General features: G+C 41.6%; 1 protein-coding gene and 1 long non-coding RNA gene across 15 annotated transcripts in view; one reads left to right on the forward strand and one right to left on the reverse strand.

Moving 5' to 3' along the window:
* The window catches only part of CELF2 (CUGBP Elav-like family member 2), a 540,282-nt gene that overhangs the window by 237,018 nt on the left and 278,249 nt on the right, over positions 1 to 25,015 (reverse strand). The window lies entirely within an intron of this gene.
* On the forward strand, positions 166 to 23,622 carry LOC117082752. The gene is made up of 3 exons (XR_004436758.1): positions 166 to 601; positions 6,627 to 6,759; positions 22,894 to 23,622. It is a non-coding gene; the product is annotated as an uncharacterized LOC117082752 (long non-coding RNA).

Consider the following 25,015-nt stretch of genomic DNA (forward strand, 5'->3'; position numbering starts at 1 on the left):
CATGACACATTTATACTTATCATGTATTATTTGTCTAAAACGGAAAAAAATGAGCGTGCTCACTGTGGCTTTCTAAAGGAATATGTGATGATTTCAGTGTCTGTTACCTCTTTGTCGGCCCTCTTCCTTATCCATTTTTTCCCTCATTTCTTCCCTAAGTGCCCCTTCCTCTGTGATCCCTTTTTTAAGGCTGAAGAATTGTTATCCCTCTGCAGTACATGGGGGTTTGAGCTCATGTCAACACTCCTGACCTAAGGGCAAATGGAGCTGAGCAGGAGGGAGAATTAGACACCTGCCTCTACTTGCCACAGCTTGGAGACAGGATCTATTGCTCTCGGCTGAACCAGGGGAAAGAACACACTGACTCCTGGATCTTCACAGAAGACAAGACGAGGGCTGCCGAGTGCCGGTCGCTACTCACGGCCCAGAACATCGTACTCCTCAGTCTCTTTGTCCCCATCCTAAGACTGTCCTTCACCCGGTCCATCCAATCCAAAATACGGGCATATGAAGCACACCTCATCCTTCACACACACAACATGCTCAACCTTCGTTAGTCACGTGACTTTCTTTCCAACATCATCCTGAATTTGCTTTTCTGGTGAGTACCTAGGGACAGCCCTGGTTCGGTGATGAGGTCTCACAGCCTGTGGTGAGTGCTCACTGTTTGTCTGGCTGTGACTGGAACACAGTCCCCACAGGGCAGCATCCAGTGCTCCCTGACGCCATGTGTGAGATGGCATGTGGTCAGTGGCCACATGGGTTAAACCCCAGGAGGCCAGGCCTGGAGGAGAGACCCAGCTCCAGCCCAACTGGGAAGTCCCTGATCAGGGGAGATGACGATGACCGCAGCTGGTTGACCAAAGAGATCTACCATTTGGGGATGTCCCTATCAGGCTGAGTACAGAGTGAGGAAAACCCTATAGAAACTCAGGTACCCAGGAGGATCCTAAAACCAGGAAGGGAAGAACAGAATATGCCATACAAGGACACTTGGTGACAAAGAATAGAGACAAAAACTTGGTTTTCAGAAGTACAAGGTCAAAGACAGTTAGTGATGGTGCCCAGCTACCTATTACTATACTGGAGCACTCAATTCCCTGGTCCCAAAGTCAGGGTAGACCAGAACCTTATTATAACCAAAGTGGCTCAAGGCAGAGATAGCACCAAAAGGTGCTCTCATTGGGTATTTCATTTTCCCAGACTGCGTTTCCATCTCTCATGCATATGTCTTCTCCTAAATCCTCCCAACTCAGAAATTCACCTTTCAATCTTCATAACAAGACTGGAAAAAGGGCTTGAAAAGCAAATGGAAACATTTTATGATTAACTACTCCAAGGGAAGACTATATAAATATTTTTAAAGGCAAGTTTTTAATGTGAATGGTTCAATGAAAAACCTCTCCTATCTTTGTTTTCTTAATTATTGCTACAAACATACCATGAAAATGAACGTGATGGGCAGTTCTACTTTTAGTTGAGATACTTATGGGAAATACAATAAAGCACTAAATTGCATTAACTAAAAAACGATTTGGAAATTGCCCAGGGAAAACCTGATCAGGAGAACTTTGTGAGGAATTCCGAGCACTACTCTTCCAGCCACATTTTCTGAATCAGTGATAAAAAACTCTTCGTTTCCTATTGTTTTTCACTTCCGTTAGACTGGCACACATTTAAAGACATAAGGAACTAGCAATATATAAAGGAAGGAGGGAGAGGAGGAGGAGTGAGTTAGTAAGAAGCTTCCATCAGACCTCATCAGATTAAGGTCAAGTATAGAAGTCTCATGAGTTTCCAGTTCATTTAAATTTGGGCTCTGGTGATTTGAAGTAACCGCCATCATCCTAGTAGACAGAGGACAAGCGAGCAGGTCTGCAGGGCCACACAGAGAGAGCGACCTGATGCTTCCTAAATTACAACCAAAAGATACTCAGAATTGCTTCCAAGCCAAGGTTCTTGTTTGGTTTGGTTTTGTCATTTTGGTTCCATGGAGAAAAGCTTTGCCCATGCCCAGTCTGGCCGTACATCCCAACACAGGCTGTTTTCAGTTAGCTCCGCAACACAGACTTGAGAGATTGCAGCGGTTTCCTCGATTCTTAATTGCTTTTATTTTCTATTTTTATTTAAGATACTTAATTTGTTTTTAGTGATTTACTCTTCTTTGTAGTTAGATATAGTGATTAGCGATTATCTTTTCCTTGGCAATGCAGTTTCCCTTCCATAGAAACGAGCTTAAGTCAACATTTCAGTTGCCACTAAGTGTAAGGATTCGTGAAGGGGAAACAGCGGACTCCATTCCCTCTGTTCTGCTCAAGTCATGCAAATTAGAGGTAAGACAAAGAAAGAAGTAATTAGCAGGAGGGAGGCAACAAAATGGATATTTTAAATGCAGAATCCATTCATAACATGGCACTTCTCAAGAGGGCTATTCTAATAGATTACCTTCCTGAAATGCATTACTTAAGCTCTAGTTGTTCAGAGGTAGAAGTAAATGCATTTCCTCTGCATTGGTGCATAATGCGTTTCAAATAAATGCAGGTCAACATGAGGCTACTTGTTTGTTTTTGCAAAATCAGATACCAGTACAAAGGCTGAAGGAGGTAGAAGGAGCTGTTAATACCTATGGATGCGAAGTAGGTGTCCAGACACACTTTCATGATAATGTATAATAAATACGGCAAAATGTTACACTATAAATTCTAAGGATATGTTTTTTTAAAAGATAGCTTTGCTTTAAAAATCAGCTAAAATAAATGCATCCTTTTTCACAAGAGAGTTTCGCAAGTAGTTTCATCACTTTCTTCCTGATTCTATGTGTTGGCCTCATAATTTGTGAGAATTTCATTTCGAAGTGTCTCCTGTCATGATGATGAACGCCAACGCCACCTTCTCCTAGTGGGGAGTGCTGCGTGCCTGCCTCCATCAGTCTTTTTCTGGTCGCCAAACAAAAATTCTACCACAACCTCTTTCAAGTTGAAAGGCAACAGGCCTTTTCCCAGGCTGGGATGCTGTTTCCCAGTGACAACTCCATTGTTACAGTTAAAAATATGGGCAAAAGGTATGCAAGCTTACATGCCTGTTACATCTCAGCTGCCCTCCCCCTGCAGGTCGTGGATTTAAAAACATCTCTTAGCTTCATCTTAGCTCCAGGTAAACTCACGAGCTACTGCAGAAAACATGCCGAATGCGGGGGCACTGAGACGGCTACATAGAGTCACGGACGGGACTCTGCCACGGTCCTCAGTGACGTCCACCCAAATGACACATTCTGGGATGATGCAGCACACAACCGCCAGCTATCGTGCTACTTCCACCCAAATGCAAGGACGCTCATTCTAATGAAGTCACAAACTCTGCTTAGTAGCCTGCTGACGTGTGTTACATGTGCATGCTTCTCTCAGAAAGAGAGAATCTCAAAGCATTTTGCTAACAATCACAGGAAGAAACTTTGTTTTGTAAACTTCCTGTGCAAAGTATCATGGGGGCCACGCATCAAGGCCATTGCTGATCTGGGTGCCTCGTTAAAAATAAAAACCGACAACGAACATCAATATAATTAAAAGGGATGGATGACTGACAGGAATGATAAACAACTTTCAAGATCAAAAGCAAATCGAATCCAGTTATTACTCTACCAAAAATATCAAAATGTAATTATACTGTTTTCACACATCATTATTTGCCATTTTGGGAAAGCAGAATGGACACATTAATTAACATAGCAAATGATATGCAATTAAAACAAGTACAGTGTATCCTTCAAGGTTTTGCACTAGAGTTCTCGTCAATGTCCCCTACTGAGGGGAGGACACCAAGCAGTCTCATGTGTGCTCATCCGATGGCTAAGGTATTTTGTATGTCAGGGACATATTCTTCCTCATGAAGATTCAGAAACCAAATGACAGACACTCTGACATGGACACATGATGGGCAGTCTCCTTCCCGGAGTGCTTAAAACACTCTGTTCTACCTTTAAAAATAAATCAGCAGATGTATTTAACATATAGACACGGCTCTCACTTCCCTTTTGCTTTTTTTTTCCCCTTCCAAAGAAATTGTTGTCAGGAAAAAGCTGGCTGCTATGGAAGTTTTATTGTCCACCACTTCAGTATGAGAAGGCTGGAAAACATTCAACCATTTCAAGTCACCTGATTTACTAAACATTCCCAAGTTCATTATAATAAGAATGAGGAAGAAGAGACAGACAAGGTAGTTTCAGAGAAACAATGCAGCACTTTGCCCATAAGTGGACTGCATATCCTAGTAACCAGAACCTCTATAACCATGGCTAATTTGGACAAACTTTTCTTCCAATGCTATGCTTACAACTGATGGCATTTTAGAAAAATAGCAGATTATTTTGTCTCTAAAATAATACACAGTTCTTGTCACTGTTGTGTACTTAGTGTAAAGTTAATGTTCTGCAATTCAATTCGGTTAGGCAGCTAGGTTGCCAGCAAGTTAATTTGCCACAAAGACACATTTCATAAACACCAGGGCAAATAAAGCACTGCAATACACAGAAAGTGGCTTTATAAACTGGCCTGAAAAATGGAACGGCTTCCAGTACCATGTGGACATCCGATCTCTGAGAACTCACGTCGACTGTCCTGTGGTTGGTCTGATCTCATCTGTAATGCCATTAGCAGAAACGAACTGTAACCAATTGTAAGTGGCTACTAATTGTCCATGACAATGATGGAAAACACTGACTCAACCTTAGAAGAGTTAATTTCATCTGAGTGGTAGAGATACAATCTGAAGCCATCATAATTATATCACAGGTTGACCTTCTTAGTCAGCCATGCTGGGGTTCTAACTGTAAAACAGAGATCGAAAAATAAGTGGTAGGCTGAGATTACAGACAATTCAGGCCATGTTAACGGACTTGACTGGCTGATTCAGTTGTAAAAAGGGCCTGGAGAAGGCAAGTAAAAAAAACCGCTCCCTGATGAATCAAAATTGGTGAACTGTTTTATAGTTGTAGATTATATCAAGTTTGTTTAAAGCTTTGCTTGACATATAGGAACAGTTTCACTACGACACTCAATTTGATGACTTGAAGGTAGTAATTTGCTGAAATGATGGAGCTGGGATATGCACAGTGTTATTGATTTGATTTGGTAACACCTTTCTTACACTTCTTCCTCCTCTTTTCCATCCTTCTCCACATCCCTCGTTTGCATGCCACAGATTTACTTACATAAATAAAAAGTATTATTACTTTAAATTTCACAATACCCTTTGCGAAGACAGAAACACCCTGAGATGTAGCTAAAATAATGTTGGGTGTTAGGACTTTCAAGACTAAGCCTGAACCCTGGGAAGAGTCCACTGGAATTTTCACATTAATTCCCAAACACCAAACTGTGGCCCGAAAAGCACTGTCTGAAGAGGGAACAGACCAAATGTCCCACAAATGATTGACAGCAGCATGAACTACTTCTTCTTCTGTAGAAGTCAACAGTGGATGCAAAAAAGCTGGAGGAGACAATTACAAGTAACCGCATCACTTTGCATCTATCGGCATGCTAAGTGCCTGACAGAGTAAGAAATTAAGACTGATGCCAATCAAGACACACAGCCTATTACACAGTGGAGTGGATAGAATTGCCCTGGATAGCATCTGAAATGCCAGGAAAGTTATCCCCCAACAGAGAAGTGCAAAGAAACATTGGGCTGCAAATTTAGAGGTGATAAAGTAAGATATCTGGTTCCTATGGGTGGATGGATTCACTCAGCTGTGGACTGAGTGTTCATTTATCAGTCCACAATGCTGGTGGGGTTCAGGCCATGCTATCCCCAACTGTGGCATCTTGGCATTTGTGAAAACAGCACAGGTAAGAGGGCCAACTCTTGCCTTCTTCCCTGAAGTGATCACAAAACCTGGAAATAATTTTCTGGCCTCGTAAAAGAACCTCCTTATCTCTGAAGAAACAGGAACACAGAGAAGTTGAACAAACAAGCCTTGTTAAGTCTCCTTAGTTCAAAACCATGAGTTCTACCCTTCTTTCCTCCAATCACACTTCTGCACGACCGTTAGAAACACAGTTCTCCCTGTTTCTTTGGCTCTTCATTTCCTTCTGAAGGTGCCCATGTAACGGTAAGTAAATCTGTCTGCTTCTCTCTTCTTAATCTTTTGTTATGAGGGTCTCAGCTATGAATCTTGCAGTGGGTGAGAAATGTCTTCTCCCCTACAATGCCTGGAATAAGGGGGCCAAGGCCTGAGATCAAGGCTAAAGTGGTATCTGCAAACAACCTCTTGTTTGTGTTTTGATCAGCATCATTATTCTAATAAAGGAAGCTGAAAGTTGTACCATATTTCCTAAAACGTGTTTAAAAGTTGATGGGGAAAAGCAAAAATTGTGTGATGTTAAGAATAAGTAACACCTACGAATAAGGTAAGGTGGTAGTGGTAGACCGTACCCTTCCACTGTCATACTGGGGCCCTTCAGAGTCCTGTACAGGGATTATTTCATTCTCTCAGAAGGAGGATCTATCTCTGATTTTGCTATTTGGCCTTGGATCAGAAATTATAGATTAAATTCTAGATGTATGTATAGTTGAAACGATCATGTATGTCTAGTTGAAACGATGCATTTCTAAATGCCTATAAATATCAGGTTCTGCAAATGCTCTTTAAGCCAACATTACCATCTTACTGGTTTCATCGTGAATGAGTTACATCTCTGACAATTGTCCATTCTGTATCTGATTGAGAGTCACGTTCTTAACTTGGAGAAGATTTTGACAGTGGTAAGTTCATTTCCAGTCATTCAGGGCAATTTTATTGCTTGCCTTTCCCCATTTTTCTGTGGGTTAAATTTTTCTCCCAGTTTCATTTCACAAAATGAGTTCAGAAGCTACTAGGCTGGTAGGGGAAAAAATTCGGGTTCACCTCCATCTTCGATGTAACCTTTCCTTGTATTGCTGTCAATCAGCAGAGAACATTCTCATTTGACTGAGGAAGCCTGCAATGTAGTATTTCCTCACAAGTCTAGTTTACCCTGTCCTTAAAAAATGAGGAAAGGCATTGAAAGAAAAGGCAAAGCACATGAACTTTCTTTAAGGGATGTGCCATGTACTCAAGGTCTCATCTCTTTTAGGTCCTACGCATAGAGGTCAATATTTTTTCAAGCCCCAAACAGCTTGATTAACTTCTATAAAGGAGGCCACGTTTCTCACAAAAATGTTCATTCCTTTGCTGAACGGTTCCCCAGGGAGAACAGCCTTACCTCCCCTGTCCTGGGAGACCAGCAATTTCACTTAATGTCTTCTACTGAGCTGACTCAATGGCTACTTATGAAAATGATGAAACCTGAATGTGGTGTTTGTCAAGGACTGGGAGGAGCAGCTGTGTCCTAACGTGTTATGTTAGGAAGCTGGTTAGACAAAAAAGGAGAATCAAACATTCATACCATAGGCTTACTGCTTTACATCTTTTTTCTTGAAATCATCCTATTCAAAAGGAATTTCAGAAGGTAACTCATAATTGATGTTTTAGTCTACACATGATCTTGAACACATTAAGGATTATAAAAGTATGATATTCAATACAATGATTACCTGTTTTTAAAAAACAACATCATTTAGGTGACAGAAGAAAACATACAGATTTATTCTTCCAGTATAACCACCAGTTATTTCTAGCCCGTATTTTTATTAACAAGTTGTTTGCATATGTACATATGATTAACTTAGGTATCAATTTTCACCTAAACATTGATGATAGTATGATCTAACCCTCTTAAAACTCTTCAGGAATTACATTAGATCACTTCTATCCCAGCCCAGCGCTAGAGAATAGAAAATAATCAGTAAATATTAGCCTTTTTCCTTACCATTCTAATGTTAAATCCCTATAAAGTATTCTACTATGTAGATATACCATAGGATCTTTACCTATTCACTTATGGCTGGATATTTAGGCTGCCTCTAATTTTTCAAGATTATATATAATACTATAATTTCAATATGTACATTTCCAAATTACAAATCAATCTTTCAGTGTTCTCTCAAGTGAGTCTGTAAAAATGCCTGAGTATTGTAACCTATAAAATCCTTTTCCAATGATTAAACACTAGAAAACAGAAATTCATTTGATTTTTTTTATTAATTGGGAGGGGGGAAAGAAATACGTAAAAGAGGCATATCCAGATTCAGACACGATGTACTCCGTATTTTCTGAAGGTCAAAAATAAGAAGTCCTTCAATCTGGGAGGAAAAAACTACCATTTATTCTTTTAAATACATACATATACAAAAATTCTCTCTTTTCCTAAGTCTTCCACAGCTACTTCTTTTACCCCTTGTCTCCCTTCATAGCGTTCAAGGTGCTCCCTAGGCCTACTATTGAGCTGATGGGCACCTGGGCTGACTCCATGTCTTCGCTATTGTGAACAGTGCTGTGATGAACATATGGGGGCATGTATCTTTTTGGTAGGATGACTACTTCTCATGGCTTCTGCCTTCTCTCTACCTCGTTATTCCTTAAGCACTTGCCATCTGGCTTCTGCTTCTACCAGTCACTGAAACCTCTTTCAAAGACCATACACTGACACTCCTTTCTTCACGCCCTTCATTCATCTAGCCACTGTGGCTCAAATGCTCCTCAGCCTGTCCCTCCCCTTCTTGGGTTCCTCATCCTGGTCTTCTAAGTGTCGAGATGCCTGCAGCAGTTACGCTTATCTCTGGCTACCTTGTTTGCTTTTATCTCCCTTCTTAAAAGTCTTCCATGTCTCTAGACTGGTGTGTAACTCCTGTGTCTTCAGTTACTACGTCTTTTTCACCTTCAAAATCCTATGCGCACCTCAAACTCAGCAAGTGTTAACTGAATTAGTCATCTTTGCCGCCGTCAGCTGCCAACCTCCACTGTGGTCTACTGTGTCTTTCAAAGACGGCTCCGGAAATTATTCCCATCCCACACGCTCTTCTGCAATGTGACCCTGCCATCCCCACTGACAGTGGGAGTCCAATCCTCTCCTCTTGAATCTGGGCTGGCTCTTAGGACTCTTGTCACCAACAGTATGTGGCAGAAGTGGCACTGTTCAACTTTTGAGGCTAGGCTGAAAAGGACTGCACAGCTTTCTCCTGGTTCCACTAGAAGGCTCCCCACTACAGAAGCTCGCCTCTCTCAAGGATCATACAGCTTTCTCCTGGTTCTACTGGAAGGCTCCCGGCTACAGAAGCTTGCCTCTCTCAAACCCAGCAGCTGTGCCAATGGCAGCCCAATGCACAGGAGAAGCTCGCATGTGCTTCAGTCAACAGCTCCAGATGAGCCCAGCTTTCCAGTAACACCTCCCATGTGTGTCAGATGTGCTAGCGAGGACACCTCCAGATGACTCCAGTCCTCAGCCAGCTGAGTCACCTGCCATTTGAATCCTTCCAGCTGAGGCTCCCAGACACTGTCAGACAGAGACAGGCCATCCACCACCTCTGTGCCCTGTCCAAAGTCCTAATCTACAGAGTTCATAAGGAAGAGGTTCTATGCCACTAAGTTTGGGATGATGTGTTATACTGCAGTACCCGCCACACCCAACAAAACCACCAGTTCTTCCTGGCTCCCTCTGCCTAAGACGTGTGTTTCTGCACATCCATTCACATGGCTGAGAAGCATCATCATTTGAGAAATCAAGGTGAGCAGGGGTATGCACGCCGGCTCTGCTAGGCTCTTCCTCCTCCTCTAGTCCATTCTATAGATTACTGAATTCATCTTCTTAAACCACAGGTCTAACCATGCCATGCCCTGCTATAAACCCTTTACTAGATCTCTAATGTCTGGAGAACAATGTCCAACCCCTTAGCCCAGCATGCAAAGTTCTCTAAAATTCAGCCTATCACATTCTCTGCCTTATCTCTCATTTTCCACTGATGATGTTCCCATCTGGTTGGATTGGTCACTGCCCTCTAAAGATGTCCAAAGTGTTTCTGTGCATATGCCTCACTCATGCTGTTCACTCTTTGCCTCTCATGTCTTTTCCTCTCACAGTGATGGGTACAAACTCGTGCCTCCTTTAATGCATAGCCCTGCCTCACCTGAACGTCTTCAGCATTGCTCTTGCCTCCTTTCTGGCACACGTCACCTTTGCTCGCCTGTGGGCATTTGCTTCTGCATCTTACCTCCTCTACCGAACCACAACGTTCATTAAAGGCTCAAATCACATCTTAACACCTGTGTTCCCAATGCCTAACACACTGCCTTCCACCTAAAGGGCATTCGGTGATTCTGCCACGGTGGAGAACGTATCAGAAGAACAGACTTCATGGGCAGGAAAAAAGTTAATCATCTTCTACTCCAATATTTAAGAAACGTGTATAGTATGCGAGGTCCTGAGAAGCAGACCAGCCCTCCTTCTCCTTTGGAAGTTCTGATAAAGCCTAACTACTTCACCGCAGGTAAAAAGAGAAGTCTGAAGTGAAATTTTGACTTTAGGTGCCTGGAGAAAAGGCTATAGAAGAACAGACACTTGCTAGTACTATCCAGCAATGCAAGGGGTTCAAAGGCGCGTGTTATGAGACGATGTTTCTGTAGGTATGTGTTGTTGTGATAGGCTGATTATTCTGACTGACTGAATAATATGGAGTCAAATCCCGTCATAAATGTGATGCATCTCATTCTAGGCCTTACTTTAACGCACTGGCATTTTGAGAAGAAAATGATAGACAGCTGCAGCTCGCTGCTGTGTGATAACAGCACCATCTTCTATGTCAGTCGAGGTGCGGTCAGAAGGGCATAATTTAAAAGCAGAAGCCAGTTGCTACTTCCCTTCACCTGGGCAGTTTCAGTTAGAACTCTTTCAGGCACTCCACAGACATAGGTTTTTGCTCCTTGAAAAAGACCTGGGAGTCCTAGGACTCTTTAGGTTTACTCTCGTCTAGTGTCACCTGCTTACAACACCAACACTTTATCATCCACGCCCCATCCCAATATGTACGAAACACATCTCTCGTCACCTATTCATCTTTTTTCATTGTTCATTCAGTTCGGGAGCTGGTATATGAAGAGCATTCCTGGGGTCATCCACAAACCCTGGGAAGATAATGGAATTCAAACTCAGCAAACATTCCCAACACCAATGCCATCCTTAGAAGATGGAAGACAGCACTGACGTCACAGTGCTTTGTATTTTGGGAGGAGCGGTCTTCCCAAACACCATCTAGAGGCTGGAACTGCACAATTCTGTAGCCTCCTGTGACCCCAAGTCTCTCAAAACCACCTGACAGCGACAGGGTGGCACACAAGCCAGTGAATGTCTCCAAGAAAATCAGAGAGACCTAATTCTTCCTTCAAACCCAATCCTCAAGGATCAATTTTGCCCTCAGTGGTTCCTCCCCCATCTCCTCCTGCCCCTTTAAGAAAGCAAGAAAACACCTTTCCCTGGAATTTGTAGAAATACATTTTTACATGAAATTTTATTTTGGTCTAACCATGCAGGAAGCTATTACCCATCCATTATCTTTATGTGCGTGATTAGGAATAATAGCTGATTTGTGAAGTTATCTATTACGGGAAATAATCAAGATTAATGAGCCCTGTGGCACTTGCTGAATGCCTCGAGAGATTTATTGCTCAGGCTGTGCATCTCTCTTGTTGTGTTGTTGGTGCTGTCAGGAGTTTTTTCTTTTTTTTAAACAAATGCAAATGGAGACATGGATTCATCGTGGAAGAGGAAAAACGCTGTTTCAGTGTTATCAAATATTTTGGACTGCTCAGCCCCACCTCTCTGAATGATGCCATTTTCCTTTACATAATGACGTTGGAATGTTGGAGTCTAATCCCCATTCCCTATCAGAACTGGGTAGGGAGTGTGCAGCTCACACCCTCCGAAGTGCAGGGAGCAGACACAAAGACGCAGCTCACTTTGGACTCCTGTCCAAAGTCAAGACACAGGCCAGGCGGAGGGAAAAATACGGCTGTTATCGCTGCGAATGCCAGGGGAGTTTAAATCACCTGCTCAACTGGGGAGATTCCGCTCTCTCCTCAGTGGAGCTGCCCTACAGCTGTATGGCTCTTCCAGATGGTACTGCATAAGCCTGTTCATTGAAAAACAGTGGGTACCTACAGATTTGAGTCATGGATTAGAACACCGGGAATGAAGAGTCCAGGAGATTGTCAAATACATTTTGACTGCAAATTGTTATTTGGCAATAACAACAATAGCTAACCTTTACGAAGTTCTCCTAAACACTTTCACGTGTATTAATTCATTAAATCCATCACAATGGCATTGTTATTGGTACTATTTCCCCAGTTTACAGATGGGCCGTTGAGGCACAGAGAGTTGACAGACAAGGTCTGGATTGTTGTGAAGGTCTGGATTAATGCAGGACAGTGCTATGCTCTATGCATTTCTGGAAATGGAGCGGCAACCCAGGATTCAAACGGTGGTATGGTCTATTTTATTAACTGTGTGGTTAATATGACATTATAAAAACTGCTTCTGACACAAGGCAGATGGGGAGGTGGCGACAAAAAAACTCCCAATGACTAGATCCCATCTTGGGGAAGCAGATGCAGGCCCTGAACTAGACTGTCTGCTTTTGAATCTCCAATATGTAACTTTAGGCAGCTTCTGTCAACTCTCTGTGCCTCAACGGCCCAGCTGTAAGCTGGGGAAAGCAACAGTACCAATAACAAGGTCATTGTGATGGATTTAATGAATTAATACACGTGAAAGCGCTTAGGAGACCTTCGTAAATGTTAGCTATTGTTGTTATTGCCAAATAACAATTTGCCAATCAAAATGTATTTGACAATCTTCTGGACTCTTCATTCCTGGTGTTCTAATATGCGGGCTCAAATATATAGGTTCCCAATGTTTTTCAATAAACAGGATTATGGTACAAAAAGGTGAACACCAAATTAGGAGTCAAAAGGTCTGGCTTCTAGACCCAGACCAGTCACTGAGCAATGGTGTGCTGCTGACCACGGCACTTTATTACTTTGGGTCTAGTTTTCTCGTCTATAAAGAACTGGAAAATGACTTCCAATGTCTTCAATGACAGTATCTACTAAACCTTAAGGTTATACTTCTTCTTTTTTGTTACCTTAGGGGGAAGAACAACATGATAATTAAATATAAAATCACCGCCATATTCTCAACATTTTACATAAATGAAAGGAAAGCCAAACAAGTAAATTCAAATACTGAGAATATCATTGTTTTATCAACTAATAAGGCCACAGAGTATTTGTAAAAATTTTCAGAAACCAAAGCCTTTGAAAAATACAGTAATAGCACAACATCCCAATAGGATACTTTTAATATGTTAGCGCCTAGAATTTCCACAATGATATTAAGAGGATCATTGGGTTTATTTAAAAGCATAGATACTGATGACCTTAGCAGTTTGACGATAATGACCTCTTCGTTGTGGGGTTTGTATTCTCTAGACGGTAATTTTCACATTCTCTTGGCTGACCTTAGAAAATAACATCGTGGTTTTTTTTTTTTTTTTCTTTTATTCTCTTTCCTAGGGTCTTGTTGCTAGTCAGGTAGAATCTTAGATTTCTTTATCAATAGTAAATTGACTAGTTTTTTAAAGCAGTATTTTCATTTTCAATTTAAAAGCAGAAATGAGTCTTTGGGAATTATACCAATTGCGCATTTAAGTGCATGACTATCATTTTTCTCACCCAACTCCACCCTTGACTCTGCCTGTTAATATACTATCCATCTTTCTTTAAGCCCAAGTGAAAATCTGAGACATCATCTTTAGCCTTTCCAAATGACATTAATCACTCAGCACCCCAAAGTCTTTCTATCTCAAATGTAGCATTTTGTACACCACACTTAACTGTGCACTGATGCACACCTTCTTTCAACCCACTAAGGACCTAAGCACAGCATCTACCTCTAACCCACATTTGTTCAAAACTACAGCCAATCTCATGTCCATGGATTCCTCTGGCTGCCAACAGGACCCTGAACACAAGAACTACATCTTCGCTTGCGTTTGTTTCCATTACCATATCCGGCACACACTATCAACAAAGTTGTTACTCAACCTAAGCTGTGGAACTGAGTTATTTTCCTTCTTGGGGTTACATCCAATCGGAAAACCAGAAAGGAAATTCTTCTGGAGGAAAATGCATCTTCCAAGTGACAGTTTCCTTTCCTTGCCAAAACATTACTTGCTCAGATCACCGGCAACCCGTGTGGACCGGATCTTCACAGTGGGCTGGTAACAGCTGCGAACCTTCGATAGTGGGATTTGGCCCCCCGGATTGAGGGAGCAGTAAGTCGTGTCTGAAACAGTCCATGCCGTGGTTGCTGAGACTGGCAACAGGAAGCACAGAGCGAAGACGTGGTCAGTACACGTCAGCCTTGGTTTCAAGGCCCTCTCTGTGCACTTTCTGATCTAATTCTCCCTTATTACTAAATGAAAATGGCATCATCATCCCCTTTCTGATGATGAAGACACTGGGGTATGGAGAGGTCTACTGGCTTGCCCAAGTCAGTGGTGGAACCCAGAGTCCAATTCAAGCTGTCAGACTCCCGAGTCCTTGCTCTCAACCACTCAGCTCTGTGAGAGGGGGCAGCAATTAACTACATGAATCAGCCATTGAAGGAAAAGGGGAAATATGGAATATGCAAAAGAGAAAGCAGGTCAAAGCGGAGGGTTAAACTGAGGTTCCAGAGAGGGTGCCTAACACTATCTTAGTACAAACTTTCATGGAAGACCCAAGCTACTTTCCATCCTTGATAGGCTTGTCATTTGGGGCCCTGACACCCCTCCACGACAGAACTAGATACCACCATCCCCACACCACTCCTAGGCCAGCTGGCTGCGGCCTCTTCCCATCCCTGTTATTTAAACTCAATTACATGTACATTTTAAGGGTTCCTTCCTAGAAGCCCCTTTCACAGAGCAGTCAAGAAGCTAAAAAATACACATTTGTTTCCTGTTATTAGGAATTCACCAGTTGGCATGGTCTCCAATCATGGGCATCTGTCAAAGTGATAATGGTCCTTTCACTCCTTTCCCCAGTTCATTTTTATTTTCCCAACAGAGGTGTCAGCTGTCAACAGATTCCGTGGTATGAACAGAAAGGTCACCCTGACCCCTCACCTCACTGCCAGTCAGGATAAGATAACAATCACAGCCAAAGGATGCACTGTGTCCTGGGATGGGACCCAGGGGTTACAATCCATCCTCATGGCTGACTCCTTCATGAAGGGAGAGGAGGTATACTATTCTTATATGAACGGAATTTTTTATCTGACATCTATTTATTCAGCTTAGAGATATTAGGAAAAAGTAACTTCACCTCATTCCATTCTAAATGTAAGACACTAGTGATATTACAGCTAGTCTTTGCATGCCAAGGGGCTGCTCCACACACACCATCTGAAGGACAACAAGCTCAGACCAATTTGCTCAAGCGTGGCTTTCTCCATCTACAAGAAGTATCTTACAGTCAACAGATTGTTTCTACCACGGATGAAGCAAGCAGGCCATGAAGCACGGCTTATTCACAGATAGCATGCACTTCATGCCAAGAGCTCAAAGAATGTGGTTTTCATCTTAAATTTGGAAATGTGAAACACTGACTCCAGAGATCTGTAATCTGAAAATCATAGCATTTTTAGGACTGGAAGGGATCTCAGAGCTCATCTAAGTAATCCCCTCATTTTACAGATCAGAGAATTGAGAGCCGCAGAAGAGAAGTGATTTACATAGTTACTCTCCACTCAGAGCAAAGTAGGATCTGGAACCAATTTTATGCCTCCTAAGGACTCAGTTTCTGCCCTGCAGGGTGACCTAGCACAGTGCCTCGCCCAGGCCAGTCATCAGTACCTTCCTGTTGAACAAACAGCTGAGTGATCTGGAAATATGGAAAAACTAGTGAGAAGAGAGTTTGGAGATAAATACCAGCACCTGGGCAGGTCATACAGCTCATCCTTATCACTGCAACGAAGCAAAGTTCACCCATTGGCTGCAACTAAACGGACTCTCTTTAGGGTCCTCTGTTGGAAGGAGCTAGAAGCAGGATATCATTTTTTTGCTGTTTTCTTGGAGTTTTAACAGATTTGGATTCTGAGAGAGCCCCTGGAGGTAGAGCAGAGATGGGGCTGTGTGAGGGTGGACGGGGGTGTCACCTTCTTTACTCCTGCCCTCCACAGGACTCTGGGTCCAAACAGAAGTAAGGGATGCAGCCCCCAGCCTCAGGCCATGGGAACACGGGCCACTCTGTGATAAATTGGCCAAAGTGACAGGCAAATCCGCAAGTCTCTCCAGAGAATGAAAACTAGGCCAGGGTGATGTGTTATCAGACCCAGAATAAAGCTTGTTTTATTTGATTCTCCATGACTTAAAAATGCATGGAAAACAGCACCAATATAATGGGGACATCAGAGTCCGGGGAAAATGCATCCCTAAGTGACGAATGTGTCCTGAAAATCTTACTTTCTTAAGGGAAAGAATATCAAGGAAGCCCAGCTGATACACACTAGCAACCCTTTGCCAATACTTATTTACCAGAGTGGGCAAAAGAATGTGTCAAGTATGCCAGAGAAAAAACAAATCAGTCAAAAACTCCTTGTACAAATTTTCATCTATTTCTGAATCCGTCTCCCATGAGAACCCTTTCAGAGGTTCCAACATGTCAATTTAATGAAATCTCCTATTCTTTATTTTTTTCTATCTCAACTCTTCCAGGTTCTGGCTGGTATCAGATCCCTCAGTGCCAAAACAGTGAAGCAGGCTCCTCAAGTAGAATTTCCATCTTCCCTGGGAAAAATATTCTATCAGAAACAGGAATGCTCTTTCCCTGGTTGTTCAGTCAGTTTTTTCAAACCTGAATTGTCCCAGGTATGACTTAGGGAACTTGGATGTTAAACTTGAGTTTTCAAGAAGCACCCTTTCAATTATGAGACTGGGATTTAGACACCAACTCCTGAAGGCTTCTTTCTTCCTTCCCTCTAGGCTGGTCTTTTTGCCAACCTGGGTAACAGAAAATCCCTTTGTAAAAGCTTCTTCAAAAACTAGCTGATGCTATTAACTTGAGAACATGTCCCATTTTATAAAAGTCCTTATCTGTTAGAAACAATGTCCATGAGTAAGTCTTCACTTCACCAATGAATTTATTATAAGGCTGGAATTGCCCCCGTCCCCAAATAAGCACCATTTAAAGAACATTTTTTTCTAAGTTTGATTTCTATGAAATGGATGCTAGAAGCAACATCTGAGAAATTCAACCAACACTTGCTTTTCAAAGGAACACCAGGCTAATTCATCTGACTGGGCCTACTCAGAAAGTAAAAACGGGAAGGAGGCTGAGACAGACAGCCCTAGCCTGCCTCTAGAAACTGGCAGCTGGCTCAACTTAATTCTAATGCCAACAGACTTGGATCAACTTGTGGTTCATACAATTTTCTTTTCATTAAGTGACTATTAGGACTGACTGAAATTAAAGACTGTCCCTGCAAAGCCCGTCCAGCGTCCTCTTCCACCTCCGGAAGAGGGGCTTATCACAGAAGTCTTAAATTAACCACCCAGATGAGGTTCTCTCTACAACATACAACAAAAATGCCCTTCAATATCCAAGTCAGTATGATGCACCAGTTATATTCTCACAGAATGACTGTCTGGTAGATAAAGGTAATGGTTAATGTAGACAGAAACTTTCATGTCCAACACTGGCTTTGCCTGAAATTTACAAAGTCTACTTATTTTTATAGATGTCCAGGTAGTCAGTGAATCCATTTTCTGAGTAATCACAGGTAAACTGTAAACTGTATGTTCCTAGTCTTAATAGAGGGACTAATAATAGCCACATCCCACCAAACATATGTACTCGCCCACCTGCTCATTCCATGAATGTTTACTAAGAACCTAGCATGGTCCAGGAACTAGACGCTTACTAAAAAATTATCCATTCATGACTTTAAAAGACTTGTAAAAATACAGTTCATTTAAACAAAGAAAAAGCAAGGGGAACTAACATTAATGGGGTCTCTACTTAGATCTTTTATATGACCTCACTTAATTCTCACAATAAACCTCTGTTATTTCCTTTTTTAAAATGAAGAAATTGAGGCTGTGAGAGGTTAAATGATTTGCTCAAGGTGACCCTCAGTAGCAAAATCAGCATTTGAACTAGTATCTGTCAAGTGCAAAGCTCTTTCCTCTCTACTTTACTGACTCTCATAAATACGGCTAAAATATATACAAACTGGAGAGCAATTCACAACAGTTTATAATCTGGATGGTTCAGTTTCATTTTTTCTTAGCGCTATAAGTAGTAAAAATGGTCATCAGCTAACAAATCCCAAAGTCATCTTGCTTTTTTATTATTAAATGCTATTACTGTTTGCACTGTACTGTGGTAACTCTGATCATATGTGATGACACTGCTAGGTGATGGCAGAAGTTGACGCAAGAGGGAAAGCTGAGTGACAACTTCTCTTTCCATCTTGAATTGCTAGATTCCATGGCCTAAAAAAGTGGGGACTGTATTCGTTCATTCTCACACTGCTATGAAGAAATACCCAAGACTGAGTAATTTATAAAGAAAAGAGGTTTAATTGACTTACAGTTCTGCATCACTGCGGAAGCCTCAGGAAACTTACAATCATGGTGGAAGGAACCTCTTCATAGGGAGGCAGGAGTGAGAATGAGTGCCAAGTGAAGGAGGAAGCCCCTTATAAAACCATCACATCTCCTGAGAACTACCACAACAGCAGCCTGGGGGAAATTCCCGATCCCCCATAATTCAATCATCTTCACCTGGCCCCACCCTTGACATGCAGGGATTATTACAATTCAAGGCAAGAGCTGGGTGGGGACACAGAGCCAAACCGTACCATGGGCCTTCTGCGTTTTCCGCACGTTTTTGTTGAGGTGACAGTTGTACTTCAACTTAAAAGATGGGTATCTGCTAAAACCAAGGTCTACAGATGGGAACATAAAGCTGTTTTTGAATAAGAGTTCATTTAGGTGAGAGGACTTTAGTTCAGGTTAAGTACTAAAAACGTATGAAATTCAGACATTTTCGAAGATACCCCTCTCTTGTCACTCTCAGCAAGTTTGAGAATGTTTTCAGTTTTACTTCTAGGCCAAATAAATGTAAGGAGTTCCCTTAAAACTCCAGAGAGGGTAGGGAGTAAGAGTAAAACAGAGGAGTAAGTATGTTTATACTTTCAGTACATGAAGGAGATACACCCCAACACACCCCAACTGTACACACCAACTCCAAATAGCAATAGCAACAGAAAATGGGAGCTGCTCAAGTGACTTAATCAATTGTAAAACAAATCTCTTTGAGTCCAACAGCACTTGCTTAATTCTTTCATCACATCACATTATGCTGAAGAAGGGAGCAGCATGATTCTCCAAAGCAAAGCAATGGACGTACCCAACACCGCCATCACTCCCAGACAGCATCCACTGGGCAGCCAAAGGTTTAGAGTCTTTTCTTGCACAGGCCAAGAATACATAATAGGTAAGAGAATACAGAGTGGCAGCCTCGGATTCTTTTATATTTTCTGCAAGTCGTGCATGAAGAGAAAGAACCGCCCACCTTTTTGTAATCTGACATAATTATTCATTCACCCATTATGCTTTTAAATAAGTCCAGTGTTACATCTCTACCTAGCTTTTCTGAGTAGTTAGTTTGTAGGGAGTACGGATAGACTTTGGAAGGTAGAGAATTTGGAGATGAACAAGGTTCTGGATGAATGAAACCAGTGACTCTAGAAATGGGTCAAGCAGTAAAATGAAGCCAAGGAAAAACACATTTAAGGATTATTTCAACTTGGGATTGTGTTATTCTCTATGGGCACCTGTTATTATAGACAGAACTCGTTCAGCTCTGGAAAAGCAGTGAATTCATTCCCTTCCCTTGGTAATCATTTTCTCTGAGCAAAGCATAAGTTTATGAAAGGTGAAATCTGTAGCACCCAAGAGAGAAATGTTGAACTCGATTTCCCATCACATTGCATACATTACCCCCAGCACTTCCTTCAGGATAATACAAAGAAGAACAATTACACAGCAACTGGAAGAGGATTTATTTTTTTAAAATAGACTGAATGTCTTAAGGAAGCTCTCAAGTATCTGTATATATTAGACTATGGGATTGTCCTCCAAGGGAAAGCATTCAAAACGAAATGGATGAAACACGAACAGTCGGAGGGAATTATCTCAAACCAGCAGCAAATGGTCTGCTTCAGCCTACCTCCGCAGGTCACTTCCCAGCTCGCATTTCTATTTTGCATTCCCTTTGGTATGCTTTTCTCAAGGATTATTTTGGGCTTTAGTTGCAGAACTCCTAATATGCTTTTACAGGTGTTACTGTATGTCTAAATCCTGATGTAGCAGTTTGAAAGTCAGACTACTGTCTTTGTCCTACATATTTTTCTTCTACTCGCATAACAATTTCTCAAGCTGTGGGACTAGAGTCCATAAGAGTGAAATTAATGTTATGTTGATGTGCACTGTATGGTTTTGATTATGGGTGAATTGTTCATAATTCATCTGTCAAGAGGCTCACCCCCGTACTTCAATGTATCTCACTTACAGGGCAATGAAATGTTTCACACAACGATAAACGCTAAGTTTCAACCTAATTGCTTTCTGGTTTCAGCTTTAAATTTTGCTGATAAAACTAGTAATAGGTATTTTTACAAGGCTCAGAGGATTTGCATCATTTTCCAGAAGACAAAAGCATACATATTCAAGGCTCAGTATTTGGAAGACAGAAGTTTCTAACGCCAGCACATTGACCTCATTACTTCTGGTGTTTTGATCACATTTAGGGCATCAAGTCTCTGGTTATAAAAGCCTTACAATACCTTCACAGTACAGGACTCATCAGAACTGACCCACTTGGGATTATTTCAGATGTTTCCAGAGTAGTGTTTCCTCACTTTCTCTGTACTTGGCTTTAAGAGAGAAATGACTGGCCATGGTAGTCATTATAAAAGCACGCACACTCAAAGCCTTTTGCTGGGGTTTGTTCCGGTGTTGGCACACATTACTCCCAAAGTACACACTTTGTTCTTACAACCCCTCTGTACACTGAAAATCTGGTATTTATAATGATAACCCTCGGCACTGTGTGAACTACTATCACCATGGAGACATTAACTTGTCTCAGAGTTAATGGTTTCCCAAACGGCAAAGGACTTGGGAAATCACCATTTTATAGGGGAGGAAATTGAAGCCCAGAAAAATAAAGTGACTTGCCTAAGGTTACTAAGCAGTCGATGACAGAGCAAGAACTCAAAGCTAAGTATTATCCACAAGTCCAATACTTCGTTCATAACCTCTCTAGTTTATTGTAACCTGCTTTTTTCAAAAGTTATGTGTTATCAATAACCAAGTTACATCTGCAAGACAAGTTCCCCTACAGTCAATCCCTTGTAAGCCTAAAATTATACTACTGACTACCAAAGCCTTGATGTGCAGAGCTAAAACCAGGTGATTTAAATTTTCCTAAGGCTAAGGAAGCTAAAAACAGACCTAAGTCCATAGATCCACCCGAGGCTTCTTCGACTATAAACTTTTACTTAATGAATCCACATTATTTTAGGATGCACCAAAGGAGAGGTTAAACATACAATTTCACCTACAGCCAGCATTGTTTTAAAAAGGCAATGCCAGGTGCTATGTGTTACAGTGGTAACAAGGGGAATTTGAGTTAGCAATCAGTACTTAATTCTGGGCTGTAAAGCATTCTTAGAGGCTTTCACCTGAAAAAACATTCGAGCATTGACAAGTAGCCCTGGATCTGGATCTGTCCACAGATATTAAAGTTAGCAGTGCGCATTTAAAGCCCTCAGGCCACGTTTATCCAGCTCTTGTGGTATAACATATCAAGACTATGTCCTTGCAATGCTAATGCACCCCCACAGCAAATGCCTTTTTCTACACTGTCCCTTTTTGCTTGCTGCTTAATTTGGGCTCTTTGACCATTACTTACAATTCTAAGACAAAGTTCCATATAGTATCCTCCTTATCCTCCAATAACCTTTCTTGAGCAGGAGTAAAGTTGACCTGAGTTAAGCTGGGCATCTGTCCACCAGGCCAGTGCTGTTAACAAGCTTCCCCCATGTATGATCATCAATATTCCATTTGCTCTTTTAACTTCTGCTTGTTCATGTCTACCTGCACTTTAAAAAACCAACAACAACAAAAACCCACAATGGATCTGACTTGGTTTTCCTTCTAAATAATTCAAGAGAGACTTAAAACAAACTAACGTTCTTAATTGGTATTTTCTCACACTAAAAAAGTATGCTGATGTATCATTTTTCAAATAACTTCTAACAAAACCAGGAAGAAAAAGGAAAGCTTTTTATTTCACTCATTCTGAGATGCTGATGTTGGCAGTTTATTAAACGTTTTAGTTAATTGAGATTAATCAGATTACTAGTATTTTGCCCTAATACTGATGGTTTTTTCTTGCCTACAACGTTTCCAACCATCATTCCATAGCACCTGCTTGCCTGGATCCTTTAGGAATCACTCTTCCTTCCTAAGAACCCTGATGGCTGGTCACCCCCATTTCATTCTCAACGTCACCCGCTTTGCTGCAAGCATTTTATCCCCCAAAGACAAGCCTCTGAGGGAGTGCTAAACCAACATTCACTGTAGACCCTGGATATTTAAGTCCATACATACGTTCATAGCATTAATCCACTTAATTTACACAGCAGCCTTCTTTTGAGTTTCTTAGCGCTCTTTGCAGATAGAATAAAACACCTTCAAACTACCGGTTTTGGGAATCCAATTAGCATCTCACAAACTTTATCACATCGTCCATGATCTATGTATCAGGACTGCTATCCACACCTTACTGAATAAATAAGGCTGTAAAATAGAATATAATCTTTTTACTGGGCAGTTCTTCCATTAACCTTCATTTTCGTTTTTCTGTTTTAGAAGAGACGGGGGCAGGGAGAGAAGAGGGACGCTGAAAGGGCAGGGAAGAGTGCATTATGCTTTTGCTATTGGTAAAAGAAATACCAACATGCCTTCTGATGACTCCTGAACATCCCTTACAAATGAACGAGCCACAGAGTGGGGCAACTCCATGCCTTTCCCACTCAGCCAGCCAAGGAAGACGACGACCATCAAGCCACAGTTGACAAGCGACAAGACCATTCACTTTCAGGGCCAAGGTGATTAGGACAGAGCAGCATCTTCCCATAGTGACAAGAGGAAACGAGAATCAAAAGCATCTTTCAATTCCATTCTGAGTCAAAGAGGTCGTTCTTGCAGCCCAACGGGGAACCTACATGCAAACCAGGTCTATGAGAAAATATGTCCCCAAATTCCAGTGACTAGTTGAAAGTGAACTTTTGACTAATTTGTTATGTGGAGACCAAATTCATTTGCTTTAGCTATTTCAACAGAAGAATAACACATAGTTCTATGGCTGGGCAAGACCAGGGAGTACATACAAAGGAAATAGATATTTTCCCAGGTAGAGGCTGGAATAGAGCTGTGTGTCCACGTGCTCAGAGCTGCCATACATGACTTACACCTTTTGTGACACTCAGAATTGCCACCATGCTCTCAGCTGTACTGGATGTATTTTTTTGCACCGTATCTACTGTCTCTGCTCACACAAGTGCTGCCAATAATACCAGTCCACACATAGTGGCAGACATGAATGAGGGGCATCTTTTAGCAAATTTCAAATAGCAGCAGATAATTTATCCCATAGTGAATATTAATTAGGCAAACCAATGGCAATCAGGCACGGGCTATAAATCTTTCCCTTTTACCCCACGGTACTTCTAAGGCAGTACTAAGATATTTGGAAAATGGAAGGGTTCAATTCAGTGATGAAATTTTTCTTTAGGATAAGCTGACACATTTTCTAAGAATAGACCTAGGCTGGAAGCGACAGTCACTAAGTAACTTGCAATCTTGGGCTGTTTTAAAAAAATCCCTTGAGCAACAGAACAGTCATTCCCAACCCGAATGAATATATTTTTTAAAAAACATTTTAGTCCCCTCATGGGATAATAGTTGAACTTCTGGTATCCAATGACTGAGAAAAATACAAAAGGATATCAACTCAAAGCTAGTTTGAATTTGGTAATGTGTTTTGAAATTGGTATTTTGCTGATCAAAAAAGCAACAAAATAGGTTGAACAGATGTTGTAAGACACACAGACTCACATATGCTTTAGCCTGTAGACAGAACTTGATGTGTCCAAGGATTTAGAACTTCTGACAACAACTACAGCCCCTGGAGGGCTGTGGCACCAAGGCTAGAAACCACTTATCTAAGGTAGGTTTCCAAATTCCAAGCTTCCAAGTTCTACGGCCATGACAAGAATATTCTCAATTATTTTACATTTGAAAACTACTTAAAAATGTATAACCAAAATCACGCACATAAGGAAATTGTGAATTAAACCCTCACTCTGCTTCACAGCACTAGGTAAAACACGAAGGACATCTGTGGGTTTCCCAGCCACCAGCCTGCAGCCACCACCTTACGTTAGCAGCACCCCAGGGAGACCTGGCTTCTCCTCAGTCGGCGTTAGTAAGATCAGCACTCTGTGAGGCCCAAGGCCATTCTGATGCCATGGTCACCGTTAACCAGTGAAGCACTGTTGAGTGAAATAAAAATCATTCCACTTGAAACCAAAGAGTCCACACAAAGTCTTCAGGCACAGTGCCTGACATATAGTAGGTGCCAGCAAATTTGCCTATTTTTATAACTTTCACAAGCCAGTAATTCATTAAGCCTGGATATGAACTAAATTCCAGACTCTCATACCACTGTATGTTGCGGTGACTACTGCTAAAGATACCGGCATGTTTCAGTTCCTGCTGCTACCGCCATTCCTCTTCTTTAAATAAACGTGTCGATATTCCTAGAAATCGTTAACCGAAAAGACGAAACCATTAGGGTAAGGGGTGTTGCAGCTGGAGGGCTTAAGTGCCACCAAAATGTAATAAAAAGCCTTCCTAGAGGAAAATGCTACATAATTTGAAAGTGAATTGTCAAAACTTAAGGGATACTTTCTTCTACAATGAGGGCAGT

This window comes from Trachypithecus francoisi, unplaced genomic scaffold, assembly GCF_009764315.1.
Source record: "Trachypithecus francoisi isolate TF-2019V2 unplaced genomic scaffold, Tfra_2.0 Lachesis_group9, whole genome shotgun sequence".
Taxonomy (NCBI): domain Eukaryota; kingdom Metazoa; phylum Chordata; class Mammalia; order Primates; family Cercopithecidae; genus Trachypithecus; species Trachypithecus francoisi.